This window comes from Pan paniscus, chromosome 7 (assembly GCF_029289425.2).
Source record: "Pan paniscus chromosome 7, NHGRI_mPanPan1-v2.0_pri, whole genome shotgun sequence".
NCBI lineage: Eukaryota > Metazoa > Chordata > Mammalia > Primates > Hominidae > Pan > Pan paniscus.
In genome coordinates this window covers 94,281,381-94,297,028 of record NC_073256.2, presented here as the reverse complement: position 1 = coordinate 94,297,028, position 15,648 = coordinate 94,281,381, and the positions used below count along the sequence as shown (strand labels likewise).

The window sequence follows — 15,648 nt, the reverse complement described above, 5'->3', positions numbered from 1 at the left end:
CAAAGCAAATGTTCTTTTGGTAACTGAATAAAAATAATAGGTAGTAAGATCAATTTCTTTTAATTTACATAACTGCTAAACATAAAAGGAAAGGACAAAGGAAACAAACTGTGCTTTCTATCATATTTTATTTTTTTGCTCAACTACTGCCAACATTCTTAACTGATGGTATTACCTGTTTGTGTCCTTTCAGACCAAACCCCTTTACCCACCAGTGCCATAAAACAAAATCATAGTGTTGGGAGACATTTCAAGAAAGTCATTGCTATTGATTTGTCCCTCAAATATGACTTAATATAGCAATAGAATGATTTTGAAGTTAATAGTTTCTTTTCAGTGCATTAATAACTTTAGCAGTTTTAAATGTCTTTTTCTAGAGTGGTTTCTATACAAACACTCTCTCACACACACACATTGACACTCACTTTCCTTTTGTAATTATACACTCAATTCTTCTTGCATTCACCAACACCAAGGCCGCTTTATCCAACTCCTTCTCACTGTTGGCCAGTTTGAGATCAGAAAACAGGGATCAATTTTAATGTTCTCTTCAATAGACCTACATTGTATTTATGAACTAAGAAGTGATTTTTATTTTTGTTTTCCTATATTTTGAGCCTTTTGAATGACCACTTCTCTCCAACTATATGGCTTATAAGACGAGTCTTATAACTGGGAGAAGCCAAAAAGTTCTGATGCCTAGCAGACTCTTGTCTCTTTGCCTGAGAACCTCAATCCTTTAGCCTTTCTTTTCTATTGAAATTCAAATATCTGTACTTTAAGATCTTAGTCATTTTTTTTTTTTTTTTTACCTCAGTCTGAATGATCCAAAAGCAAGTTTTGATGATGTGGAGGAGGGAAGAGAATTTCAGGGCATACAGTTACTGTAAGGGGTATTAGATAACAGAGTGAATTGAGTAATAAATAGACTCAAGGGAGAAAGAAATTCAGGAAGTGCAGCTTGATGAAACTTATGCAAATATACGTTTGTCTAAGGTCTAATTAGTTAGAAGAGAAGTCTCTGAAGGTGACTACTATTCCTTTGTAAAAGTTTGAAAAATGCAACCTGTAAGTGCCTTGTACCCCTTCATATTACAGAATGTATAATATGATTCACACAGTGCAGAAAACGCAGATTGCCATAGACTCAGTCATGCACCATTTTGTACCCTCTCCACTTTGAGCATCAGAAAGTGGATTGTAGAAATCTGGTTCATCTTATTTTAACTTGCTCATTTCTCAAATTTAAAACAATCTTTTATTTTTAAACTAGTCTCTTTAAACCACAAAATACTGTAAAGTTATTCATTGAAAAGAATGTAACATTTACTACTGCAATATATGATGTGCAATTTATTGAGAATGTCTCCTAAATGCATCTTTATGTATTGCATAATCTAAAATTCATATCAGGTATAACTACAATCTAATTCTTGTGTCAACCATGAAAGCCTTTCTTAGAAAGCTGGTGAAATCCTTTGTTACAAATATCAGTCTCTGCTTGTTATTATGTCTGTATTAGTATCATCTGCAATCCTCAGCAGGTTACTTTTCATCCTGGTAAACTTCTAACAGGCCACATCCGAATCATGGATAAAATACAATTTGCAGAGAATTCTCTATTTCTATTCAGAATTTTAAAAATTTTAACTAAATGTGCAAGGCCTTCAGCAATTTCTGTAGCTTGCCCTTTTCCTAAGCCTACTTGCTCCTTAGGTCAATATTAAGTTCCTGGATTTAAATATTGGTGGCTTTCCTCTCAGGTGTTCTCCGTTAAAAGCTTTCTCTTCCTTTAGAATCCTTAGTAAAGGAAGTGGTATTTGCAAGGAAGAGAACAGTGTCTTCCCTACTATTTAGCTGTCAGGACTTTAGGGCTACATGCTAGGTTGCATAGTGAAAACCCTGGCCTGGCGTCAACTGGTGGCATTAAAAATCACTTTTTCACTTCTTTGCAATTAAAATATTTCCACCAATTTATCTTTTCATTAAAAATGGCATGAAGAACCCAGTATGGGAATGGCCCATGATTCTGCTTCTGTGACTTGTGATCTACGACTTGCTCCTTCTAACATCTTTATAAATGCACTCTACATATTGCTGGGTGCCAAGTTTGTTTGTTGATATTGGTTCCCAACACTGCAGTGTCATGGGTCATCTCTGGAAATTATTTCTTTGCTATGTCTATGAAGTATTTCTCCTCTCCTCCCCATCCCGTGTTCTGCTGCCTGTTTAAACTTAACATTTATAAACAGTCCACTGGGTTTGTTTTGTTGATGCACTGGCTGTTTTCCAAGATTTTGTTGTTAATCTTATCTGACTGTTTAAGGATGACCTTTTGTGGTGTTATAAAACTCTCAAGAAAAGGAAAATAGATTTGGTCATCTAACCCTCTTCTAAAGACTGCAAAAAAAAAAAAAAAAATCCAGTTGTTTTAAAATAGAGTGGCTTGATACAAAAAGCTGCGGCATATTACATCTGTCTGCATCTGCACGTTTTCAGCTTTCAGGGACCAAAAATTAGCAGTGCAACATATAATCAGACATAAAGGAAAGCCAAAAAGAAGCCAGTAGGGAATTTTTTCTGCCTAATATTCTAACAGTGTTGGTAAATAGGCCTACTACTTCTAGTATTTACATAAGAGACAGCAGTCAAATAACCAATTCAATAAAACAAACAATTCTTCTTTGAGAAAAAAAGAATGACACCACTTAAGAGTTGATGGACATAGACTCAGAATTATTAGATGTGAAAGGATCTTAGAAATCTCATTTTATAGATGAGGAGTATGAGGTCTAGAGTGGGTAAGTGATTTGATAAAGCCAGAAATAGGACTAGGATCCAAGCCGGGATTCTCTGCCTCCACAGACGGGACCCTGAGTTTATTCCCTGACTGAACTTTTTAGGTTTTTATGCATTATATCAAGACAGCCCACATGTACCAGATTTGTTTCCATTATTACTAAATGAAGCAAGACAGTGCTTTTACGGGTACTGGAGTATAAAGTCAGCCAATGTCAAACTAGTCAAAAGAACTCTAAAAGAGACAGTGCTTTTCAGGCTTTTTTTTTTTTTTCCTGCAAATGGGAATTAGATACATTATGTGTGTATATGTAAATGTATATTCAAATTAAAAAAATGTACAGTTTTTGAGTTTATGATAGTTTAAATTATACATAACATCAAAATTAAACCCTTGCAGTCATCAAATATTTTGTAGTGTTTATTTTTGTAAGAGCCTTCCTTTCTTTATGTATCTCTACAATGTTGAAGATAATTAATGGGTCAAAATAGAGATATTATGCATTGTTGAGCTAACTTGGATAAACAATCTTTTAAGTGCCTTAAATTATATAAAGACTAAAAGTATCATTATTTATTCTATGGAAAGACACTTAGGTCTAGCTATAAAATAATGCTTAGAGAACAAGTCTTAGGTTAAAATACTCATTCTTCCCATGACACATTGTCTTTTCACGATTTAATTCAAAGAATTTGCCTTTTTAAGGCTCAATTATGTTTCACCATTGTTCCCATGCATGTTCCTGTTAAGGGTGCCTGATTCTGTTGCTAAGCAACTTTGCAGTCTTGTTAGGGCTTAATGATAAACTAATAACTATTTTAAATATGCCTGTTTGGATAAGGCCCCTTTAAGAATATCCTGATACTTCTGTCTAAGAGGCTATACAGACTTTTTCATTTTGACTTACGGGAGCATAAATGATAGAATGATGTTTTCCAGAAGAATTGGAAGAATGCCAACAGTGCACCAGAAAAGCACTAAGTCTTCCTTCCTTCCAGTATGCAACTTCCTTTTTTTTTTTTTTTTAAGAAAATGGTAAAATCGGTCAAATGACAAGTCAAGGATTTCAAAGAATTGTTAGAAAAATAGATATTTCTTTTATTCAGTAGATTACCATTAGTTTTTTTCTCACCACAAATTCTTTAGAAAAAGTTTCAAGCCATATTGTTTTGAAAATAAGTATCATATCAGCCCAACATGGGTATTTGAATTTTATGGGACTTTCAGATTGAACTAAATTGTTAATTAAATTCTCTCCACTTTGCTTGCTCTTGTTCCAGACATCTCCCTTCAATTCAGGAATATCTTCCTTTATAATTTTTTTTAACCAGATAGGACTGGCACCAAGCAGCTTTAATATTTCTTGTCCTGACATACAGAGACATATACAGGAACTATCAATACCTCTCCAGCACATAATAGGAGTTAAACAGCATTCTCAATGCACATCTGAAAAACACAGAAAGATTGTTCCCTTAAACGTCTTTCCAGTGATAATAAAACCAAGGAAACAGAGATATTTCATTAGCAAAGAATCACAGAGAATGTTTTAAATACCGGGAAGAGCCCCACTAACTTCCATCTCAATGACCATCCAAACCAGAATTTAATTGCTGAAGGTTCTGCCAAGAAACAGATTCTCCTTGTGTTGACACTCCCTTCAGATGTTTTGGAAGGTACCCCAAAATATTAGCCATTTTTATCCTTCCCTGTCTCTAGCATTTAAATGTATATCTAATACTGCATAGATTCTATTTATATTTTGTGGATGATCCTTTCTTGGGGGTGTCATCTAATATGTAAAGTTAGAAGTTCTGTTTATTCTCTAAAAATTAAACGATTACAATTTAAGTTTACAGCAACAAAGTCTAATGGCTTTATAACTGGGCAACAGAGGTGAGGGTGAGTGTAGCTATATGGCTACTCTGTCAGTTTCTGCACTTATGAAGCGGAGCCTGTCATACTTTTCTTCCAGACGAAGGACTATTTAGATATGCTAACATGGTGTCTACCATATACCATACATTAGACATAAGCTCCTTTTCCTATCTTCACTGGGTATGGCCCACTTTTAGTTGTCTAGGATTTACTAGAACAGTTCATACCTCCAGGAACATGTCTCTGATCATATTCCTTTATAGCATTCATATTACCAAACTAAAGACTCTTCTTTTGTAATATCCACACTCTTATTCCCATATCCTTATTTCTTATCTTATTCTCTGAAATCTTTAAAATTCAGTCATTTTTAACAAGTATTAATTGAATTACTATGAGGTGAGGGGCATTACTGTAAATCCTGAGATTACAAACACACAAGATTCTTGCCCTCATAAACTTCATAGTCTCTTGTCAAGAGTAATAAACAGACAAAAACTTGCAATTCATCCAGATAAAATCTGTGACATTGGCAATCCTGTGCCTCCATAGTAACACATAAACCAAACATCGTATGTTCTCACGCATAAGTGGGAGCTAAGCTATGAGGATGCAAAGGCATAAGAATGATACAATGAACTTTGGGGTCTTGAGGGAGAAAGGGTGGGAAGGGGGTGGAAGATAAAAGGCTACAAATTGGGTTCAGCGTATACTGCTTGGGTAATGGGTGCACCAAAATCTCACAAATCACCACTAAAGAATATACTCATGTAACCAAATACCACATGTTCTCCCAAAAACCTATGAAAAAATTAAAAAAACAGAAATAAATGAAATATTTAACTCAGATAAGGGAGGATGGGTGATCAGGGGAGCGTCTGTCTTTTCAAGCTTTTTTCTTGCATTGGCAATCAGATCTGAATCTGTGTTCCAGGTTTGGATTGATCAAGACAGCCTTAAAGTTCCCACTTAGCTTGATGAACTGCCGGCAGGTTTCTTCCTTCTGGGACCCTAGGCCTCTAACCACCCTTTTTCAAGATCACTTACTTTAGAAAACTTGGAATTGTAAATTCTTTCTCTGACTCTTTGAGCTGTAAATATTTTACAACCCAAGAATGTCTTTCTGATAGACCTGGGAACCATCTTTTTGAAATGTAATAATCAAGAAAGATAATAATGTTCCTATTTCCCAAACTGCACGAAGGATAGGACCCTAACTTGGCTAAGCACCCATTAGCAAACACAAATGTCTAATCACATTGACAAACTCTACCCTAATATCCTCCAGTATTTTTCACTAGCTCACCGCATCATTTAAAAACTTGCCTCCCTTTTATTTCAGCAGAGTTGAGTTCAGTCTTTCTCCCCTATTGAAATAGTCTTGAATACATCTTTGCTTGCCTGTTTAATTCTGTTCTTTAATAGAATGCATCCAGATTTTATACAAGAGGAAGAAATGGATCTTTGCCTAATGTTCTACTCAATGATACCTAGCATTTTGTCATTGTAATTGCTGACTAAAATAAACTCATTGTATTACGGTCTAGAGGAAACTATTTACAATGGCTCTAAACTCTTTGACTAGCAATAAATGAAACCTCAGAGTTCATTTTCTAATTGTAAATATAATTTTTTCAAAAATATATTTCTTTACACTTATGCACAAAATGGACCTTTGTTTCACTGAGACTCTGAGTAGGCTCAAGTAATCACTTTTCCTAATAGCTTTATTCTTACTTTTTTTTTTTTTTTTGGTATTTCTGTGATTTCAAGGGTTCAGAATTGTGAGCAAACTTGAGACCAGTTAATCATGCCCATCATTTATAAATTAATAAAGACTCTGCTGATTTTCAATGAAGCTTATAGGATCAAATAAGGCACTTGGCTTCATGGGCAGTCTTGACTGAGAAAGGATTTCAGAGAATTGATGGTTTTATCTAGAACTCTGAATTTTAAAATTTGATGGGAATTTCTAAATCAATTATACAAAATTACAAATAGTCTTCAAGAAAGACCATATAGCAAAATTTTCTAAAGATTGCTGTAAAAGTTAAGCTTAAATTTAGTTCTAAGTTAAAAAAAGTTCATCTTGCCACCTTTTTTATTATAAAACTTGTAAAACCAGATTTTTGCCTTTTAGTGTGCATATCTGCTACTCTAGCTTTTTCTCTTCCAAAAAAAGTTTTAGTAACTACATTATATACATCATGTCATACAACACATAGCATCTGAACATTAAGGAAATATGGGAGAATGACTTTATCTTTTCCTGCTACATTAAAATTATGACTTCACACTCCTTTGGACAGTTTTTAAAAATATGCCAGTCATCTAAATCACATAAACACCCATATACATATACCCAGTGCAGCTTTCTTGTTTGGAAACAGACTTTTATTGGTGTAAATAAGTGACAAAGTTAGTGTGTTAATTTTGTGTAGTTATAATTTAAGACACCGTAGAAATGTGGTTTTAATGTCAACACATATACCTTTTTCAAATATAATGGAGATTCATGTAACCACCTGATAGTGCATGTATTTGTCCATTAAATAAGGTTTAGAATGTACTTTATTATCTCAATGAATTGAGTATGATAGTATGATATTTTATAATTATATCTTTTATTTCATCATATATTGTAGATGTAGAGTCACTGGTGGGAACTATATCCCCTGCATTATAACAATATAATTATTGGAAAGTATAGTATTCTCTTAATATCTAAGTCAACATGGAATAACAGATTTTCAGCAAAAGGAGGGAGTTGCATATATTTGACCTTTATTGACAGGCCTATTTGTCTCCAGAAATTATCCTATCTCTATACGATTCAGTGTTCTTAAGGAAAACCAAATTTCCTTGCTGTTTAATTCTTTGTTTCCACAAAATACTTTCTAAACACATAGCTATTAGATCTATGTGAGGTGGATGTATATATCAAAATTTCTTCACAAGCCACTTAACCAAGGTGCTAAGTTTTCCGGAATCCAAAACAAATCAGTTTAAGAGCTAGGTATGCAAGGATCCTGTAATACTCTAGATTCCAATGAGCTGCAGTTTTTATTAACTCCACATTACTCAGGAAAGTTAGATTGGGTCTTTACATTGAGTTTATTTAATTAACATATGGTTAAGAACACAATTTAAATGCAATTACACTAGGAGATCATGACTGGAAATGCACAATAAGGCAATGTATAAAAAATAAAACATCACTCACATATTCCCTAATTGTGTTCTGCTAAAGAGAGAATCTCACCTCCATAATGAGGCTATTAATATATTACATGTTTCTGGTAGTAAGTTCTCATCTTTTAAGAAAATACATCAAACCTTATATCTGTGTAGTTTAATCCCTTTTAAGATATATTTTCTAATAAAACTGTTATTCTAATATTTTTTAAAACTTATTTCATACTATTTATCTTAATATACTTGTGAGATAATTATTGAGACATTTTATTAATATTTTATTTAGTCTTAGAATTTCAGAGAAAAGTGAACCTAGAGAGGTACTTCTCCTGGTTCAAATTGTGAACATGAAAATTCTGAATTTAAGTAACTGGACAAAGTAGGTCATGTAGATTAAGAAAACTAAGATGAGCTTCATTTTTCATCACATTTTAGTTGCATTTGGATTAATCTGGGAAACTTCACCCAGATTCAAAAATTAGTAAACCTCCTAATTTTTGAAGGTGGAGAATTTCTACTCTCTGGCTGATTTTTAAAAGGTTGACTAGAAAAGGGTTATATAAATCAAATTAGTGCAAACAACATACTGTCTAGTCCTCTCTCAGTCACCACTTTCCTAATTAAATTTCAAAGTCATTAACTACTCATCTTATGTCTTTAAATTTAGAAAGCCTCAAATTAGCAACAAGTATTCATATGACTCAAAGCAGGAATGGTTTTACAGAATGATTTTGGTAGATTTATATTTTCCTCATTTGTAACATAAGTGGTTAAGATATATAAATTAATTATAGAGAAGTCATGTATTTTTCAATGGAAAAAGTCCTATTCCTGTGCTCTTTATGGCTATTTGTGTGCAACATTTTAAAAATACTGGTAAGGCCAGGTGCGGTGGCTCACGCCTGTAATCCCAGCACTTTGGGAGGCTGAGGTGGGCGGATCACGAGGTCAAGAGATCAAGACCATCTTGGCTAATATGGTGAAACCCCGTCTCTAATAAAAAAACAAAAATTAGCCGGGTGTGGTGGCGCCTATAATCCCAGCTACTTGGGAGGCTGAGGCAGGAGAGTTGCTTGAACCTGGGAGGCAGAGGTTGCAGTGAGCCGAGATGTTGCCATTGCACTCCAGCCTGGCGACAGAGCGAGACTCCCATCACACACACACAAAAAAAAAACAAAAAACTGTTTTTCTTTTTTCTCTTTTTTCTTTTCTGATTCAAACCTTCAGTATTTGTGATGATTAACTGTATGACTAACTAGACAGTAAGATCCTCAAACAGTTTTTAACTTATTAGAATAGTCTTTGAAATAGCATTTTAGTAAGTGGGTGTTGAATGAATGAGTGGACAGATCTCATTCACATTATAATGCTTGGATTTTTATGTAGAAATACAAGGTTTAATTTTGTGGTCAAATGCTTAAAAATGGAAACAGAAGTTAATAATTCCATTTGATTTATAACATGACCTCTGTCTTCAGTAGCTGGTGAAAAAGACTAGTTTTACTGGTGGCTTCAGAAAACAATAAATAGACTAAACGGGTTACAAGAATCAACATATTTATGGTATCTATTTAACTGGTTTGAGAGCTGAATGAACAACAATCAGGTGCCAATTTCAGTTATGAGGTTTTAACGGCATGGGTTTCAAACTCCGCTCCACATCTCATTTAATTTTAACTCATTTTGTAATGCTTCCCAATCCTGGCACACAGCCCTTATTTTGAGGTAATAGGATTTGATTTTTTTTAACGTTACATTGAATGCTAGAGTCAAAAGTTTGTATGTGACATGAGAAATGTGATACTTTGGATATGTGGCTATTTATGATAAATGCAGATCTACAGAAGTTTACATGAAACAAAAAATGCCAATTAGAATTTCACCCTTAAAATAATTACAATTTTGTAATTATAATTTAAAATTGTAATTACTGACAGTCTCTTCCTTCTTAACTATATGGTCCTATATCTAGGCTGACTAGTTGTGCAAGATACCGAAAGGTCTCCACTGGATATGCCATTGAAGAAGCAATTTCGCAGGGGAAGCAATTTTGCAAGGCAAAGCAGATTTTACAAGTAGTTTCCAAATAAACTAGTCATGTCCCCAGGACAATCACACAATTAGCAGTTTCAATGTATTAGTTGATGTATTCGACAAAGCCATGGATTTCATTCACTCTTCAGGAAACCTTCATTGTATGAAGATAGCCTCTCTGTGGCTAGTGAGCTAGGTCAGATTTTGTAAACTCTAGCAAACCTGGGCTCACAAAATAATCTAATGAGCATTCTTGATCTAAATTCAAACAGAATGGGATAAAATACATAGATCTTTGCAGGAAGTTTGGACATTGAAAATATCTGTCACTTAAGATGACAATTCAGCTTAATAAATGAGGCAAACGGTACTGATGAAACATGCCCTTTCCAAGGAAGGAGTCACGATGATTTCTATTGATGCTATCAGTATTTCCACAAGCTTCTGTTTCCAGTAGGTTATATATAGTATCATAGAGGAACACTGAAAACACATAATTGAGGCTTCATAAAGAATCAGAAAAATACTTTAAATCTCCCTTGACAAGAAAACCCAAGCTCTTTTATTGATGAGAATTATTATCATTATAGAATTATAATGTTACTAAATATATAATTTTTGTATTCAGGGAAGACAGACTGGTATCATATTAGTATTATGTCAGTAAAAGCTAATTAGTATACAAAATATGCTAAGCTTACACTAGGGATTCTAAGTTCTGATCTTAAGGTTATGCCACTTTATCTCAATTTTCCAGCAAAACTGTTTATCGGAGTTACTGTATATTATCCCACACTATATCAGAACTATTTCAAAAGCAATCTTGTTAGTCATCTCCATTAAAAAAAATCCAAGCTATGCCTTTTCTATGAAATTTTTGGTGGTTGCCATGACAATGGTATTTCTATCTCAGCCCACAACTGATATTCTTCAGCTCTTACCCAAAGTAACATGATTTTGCTTGCTAGGTGTCAAATTCTAAGATTCCAAAAGATAGTCCCAACATTTTCTCCAAAGACTGGGGTTGGAAAAACAAAAGCATTACTAAATGTTGAATTTTTAAAAAATCATTTCTATTTTGAGCACCCTAATATAGGTATTTTCATTTTGCATAATCCTTTCTTTTCATTTTAATAAGGAAGCATATGTTTACTTAGTTGCAATTATAGAAAGCATGTAATTTAGCTTTTTTCTTTACTATTTCCAATAGTGAAAGCATTTTCCATATATTACCGTTTGGGAGATTCTTTAATAATAAAGAATATATGACATATAATGGATATAATCCATATTTAATCAGGCCTCTATTACTGGCTGTTTAATGTGTATTTACTTTTTCCTTATTACAAATAAATCTGCAGGTAACATTTTAATAAATATATCTTTTTTTCCTTCTAAGAAATTATTTGAAGACGGGGTTATAATTTCTTTGGCTTGGACAGTAATTATAAAAATGTGAATCTGAATGTGTTTAGATAAGGTACGTACATTAGTCTGTACTCTCTGTTGTTATCTTCTGTACTACATGACCTGCTACTATTTACATGACCTGCCTGACCTCTGAAAGCATTTAAGTTTTTGATTCCTAGATTAATAGATGAAAAGTATTTTTATGGCTTTCAATTACTTTTATCAAATAGCTCTTCAAAACCAGTAATACCTATATTTCAATGTCAGCAACATTCACTCAAGTGTTTTCCATGTGCTAGGTGCAGTGTAGGCACTGGAAACAGTGCAATAAGACAACGAACAGGGAATTTCGAAATATAGTGTGCTGGAATATGATTCAGAATAGGATGTTAGGTGAACCCATGAGAAGGACAGAAACCAGCCTTTCCCAAAGTAGATTGTGGCCCATTACAGGGAGAAAGGGTGGTGGGCAGGTGAAGTATGAAGGAAAAAAAGAACTTCAGGCAAAGAGAGTACCACATGCAATGGCCTGGAAAATATAGAGCAAAGTACATTGAAATTTCAAGTACTGTGAGAACACAGAATTTAAAGTTAAGTGTTAGAAGACATGAGGCTGTTGAAGTAAGTTGGAGCAAAAACATGAAGGCACTTGCTTGCCACGAGGTAGAAGGTAGTATACATGTACATTGTATAACAACATAGCAGTCCTTAAGTGTCATTTAATAATTTTTGTCTGATTTATTAGCTATATAAGTATATTATAGTAAATGGGTTTTAATATGCATTGCATGTGAGAACATCAAATTCCTGGCATAGTTAATAGCATGAAAAGTGCCACAAAGATCAGAAACTTCCCAGTGCTTGAAAGGAGACTTGTGGAGTTCGACAGCAGCACAGGCCTATGATTAGGGAAATTGGAAATAACGGAGCTGCAGCCATAGGTTGGAACAGTAGAAATGCCTGAAGTGCCAGGATACGGAGTATACTCTGGATATATTCAATGGGCAGCAACACGACATCGTAATTTTAGAGAAAACAAAGTAACAATGAAAGAAAACACCAATTCTCTTAATTAAAGCAAAATTGAAACTGGCCTGATTTTAGCATTGGAAAACAATCTCCAGGTAGGTGACGGAGGAAAACTGCATCCATTTAGGAATTCTCTTGTTTTGATTATCACTGGCACCACCATACCAGCCTCTAGGCCTCCACGTTAATGCCTGGGTTTAGGTGTGAACAAAGGATGTTGCATTATTTCACTTCAGTACATATGATATAGTTGAAACATTAAAGAATTGATGGGAAAATAAGAGAATAACTAAAAAAAACAGTATGAGAAAAATAAGGTCTGTTTTATAAAAGCTAGTTTATTCCTTATAGAAGATTGCTAGCCTGGAGTCCCTGAAACTTTAGTTTGTACTCCAGGTATCTGTTAGCCTGGTGAAATAATATGTAAGACATTGTGTGCATTTATACAGACCACATACGAAGGATATGATGGATGATGACCTCTGTCAAAAGACAGAAAAGAAACTTACAATTTGCCCATTAATGCAAGTCAAAGGCATAGGGTGGGACACTTAGAAGCAATGCTACAAGGAATCTGAACAATTTGATCCAAGCACACAGCTCTCTGGGTTGCATTATTTAAAAGCAAATCTTAAAATATCTGGAACCAGGGTTCTGACCTCAGTGTTCAAGGCATGTAGAGTTCTGAGAATCCCTTTGAAATTACACTGAAAATCTTGGGCACACGTGTATTTGCGTGTACATTTCTGAGAGGGCACTGAAAGATTCATTAAGCATCACCTTGCTTTAATTCTATGGCACATCTTCATGCTACTTCCTGTGTTGGTTCTCTTCATTTCTGAAGAAGGAAGTTCTCGCTGCTGAAATCTTGGGCATAATTCAGCAGGTGGTGACAGCCTTCCCCTGAAGGAAGAGCCCAACACTCTTCATCTTCAGATGGATACGAGACAGGAAGGAGATAAGACACTTTTGTAAAAGTTGAAATAAAAAATAGAATCTAAACTATGGTGGTATGACTGGGAATACAAAAGAGAGTACAGGTAGGAGGGGCATCTTGGTATTTGGTACACACCACAACATCTTTTTGTCAAGCTGTCATTCTGTCTGGAAAACAAATTTAAAAAAATTGTCACTATTTAATAGGAAGAAAAATGAAACCAAATAATCAGTGCCTAGCATATGATAGAGATACAGCAAATTCTGGAAAAAAAGCAAATGTATGCTGGGACTACAAATTTTAGTATTAACAATATATTAATTTGCAGAACAGATAGTGGTTGGCCTTTTACATTTCTGACGTTTACAATATCTTAATTTCTGATCACCTCACATAAGCTCATTTGATCTCTTATTGTTGCAGTGGAGTTTAGAAATTTGAATTTTGAGATGTGGATGACATATGAAGTTATGAGATAGATGAATATAGGTGCTGGAGCTAAAGAAATAATAGAAAGCTTGGTGAACTGTAGTTGACTACAAATGGCCACTGGTTCTGGGGTGAATAGGAAGTGGCCTGAACAGAGAGAGGGCCATAGTACTTCCTAACTTTAAGTTCAAACTAGGGCAGTGCAGTATGGTAGTAGAAGCAAAAACAAAGTGGCATAAATACAAGGAGTGGCATGGCTCTTCTTACTGTATTTTTTGAGACAGGGTCTTGCTCTGTAGCCTAGGCTGAAGTGCAGTGGTGCCATCATGGCTCACTGCATCTTCTATCTTTCAGGCTCAAGCAATCATCTTGAGTAGATGGGACTACAGGTGCACACCACCATGCCCAGCTGATTTTTTAAAATATATTTTTTGTAGAGATAGGGTCTTACTATGGTGTCCAGGCTGGTCTTGAACTCCTGGGCTCAAGTAATCCACCCACCTTGGTCTCCCAAAGTGTTGGGATTACAGGTCTGAACCACCACACCCAGCCCCTGCCTCTTATACTCTTGAAAGAGAAAGCTAACCTTCTGTTGGAGATGGTAGAGGGAATCTAAAAAAAAAAAAAAAAAAAAAAAATCCAAATTTCAGTTGAGCTGAAGAAGCCAGAAAATGTGAAGAACAAAGAGGGCTGTTTTGTTAGGAGCATGGACATAAAAACAAGTGCTGAAACATGGTTTTGACACTTTAATTACCATTTGAATAATTGTGGACTATCCAGAAAAATATGAACAGTAGTGCACATTAAGTCAACATTGAGGAAAGTGATATATTTATTTGAAATACAATTCAACTGATATTTTGCAATGTTTTAACAAAAGTTCACATTACTATATATATGTAAATTTATGAAATAATCAAAAGTTTAAAGAGAGATCATGTTTAATAAGGATGTGCTATTGCTTAATTCAATGGTTAGAGAAATAAAAGAGTTCAGTGGAAATACATTTCTGTCAGATATTTCCACCTGACAGCTGTTGTATATATGGGATCCAGTATCTGCCTTTCATTTCCCTCATACTTCTTTGAGGTGGGTTTAGCTTCATGATTAAGAGCATGACCCATTGGGTTGAAGCCTTTGGGTCTGAATTCTAGATTGCCACTGCCAACTGTGCAACTTTTATTTGTAAAATATGGATAATACTTGTGAGAGTTAAATGCCACTGATAAATAGTAAGTGGTATAAATTTAACTGCTTAAAAAATATAAGAATATTATTTATCAGGAAGAATTTGGAGAGTAGACGATGATAGTAGATGGATTCATAGGGGAAATGCAGAGATGTTGAGGTTGGGCTGAATTGAATTAGAATAAAATTAGAATAAATAGTTTCAAGAAGGTAACAACTGTTTTAAAATTTTGTAAATGTACCTTGTAAATATATATATATATATATAATTTTGTCAATTAAAAATAAATAAAATTTGCCAATTTAGTTTGGAAATTATCCAGAAATAGCTTAGCAAAACATCTGGTTAATGTGCTATTCAAAATTAATTTTATTTTAATAGATTAAAGTTATATAGGCCTCCTTTGGGAAGAAAACTAATTTTTCTCAAATGTAATAATTATAAAATGTAATAATTATATGTAATACAGATTTTTGTAGATGGAATCATTGTAATTAGAGTATACATATGTGTGACTTTTATGAACACATACAGAATGTCTAAAAAAAAAAAAATTGCGAAAAAAGGAAAACCAGAAGGTAACAACTGAAAGAAGTCCCTGCCCCACCCCCTCTGTCCCTCTACCTGAAAAAGGGGAACGGTTCACAGGAAAAAGAGCAGGAGTTGCAACTGGTGACTTCTGACTGCTTTATATTCTTTGCTGTTAATTTAATATAATTTTAATCCTTTTAGGAAGAGCACAATCTA

The 15,648-nt window shown here is 34.2% G+C and overlaps 1 protein-coding gene across 3 annotated transcripts in view; it reads right to left on the bottom strand.

The window, feature by feature from the left end:
* PKIA (cAMP-dependent protein kinase inhibitor alpha) overlaps positions 1-15,648 on the bottom strand; it is a 90,005-nt gene that overhangs the window by 49,138 nt on the left and 25,219 nt on the right. The gene's annotated exons all lie outside the window — the stretch shown is intronic.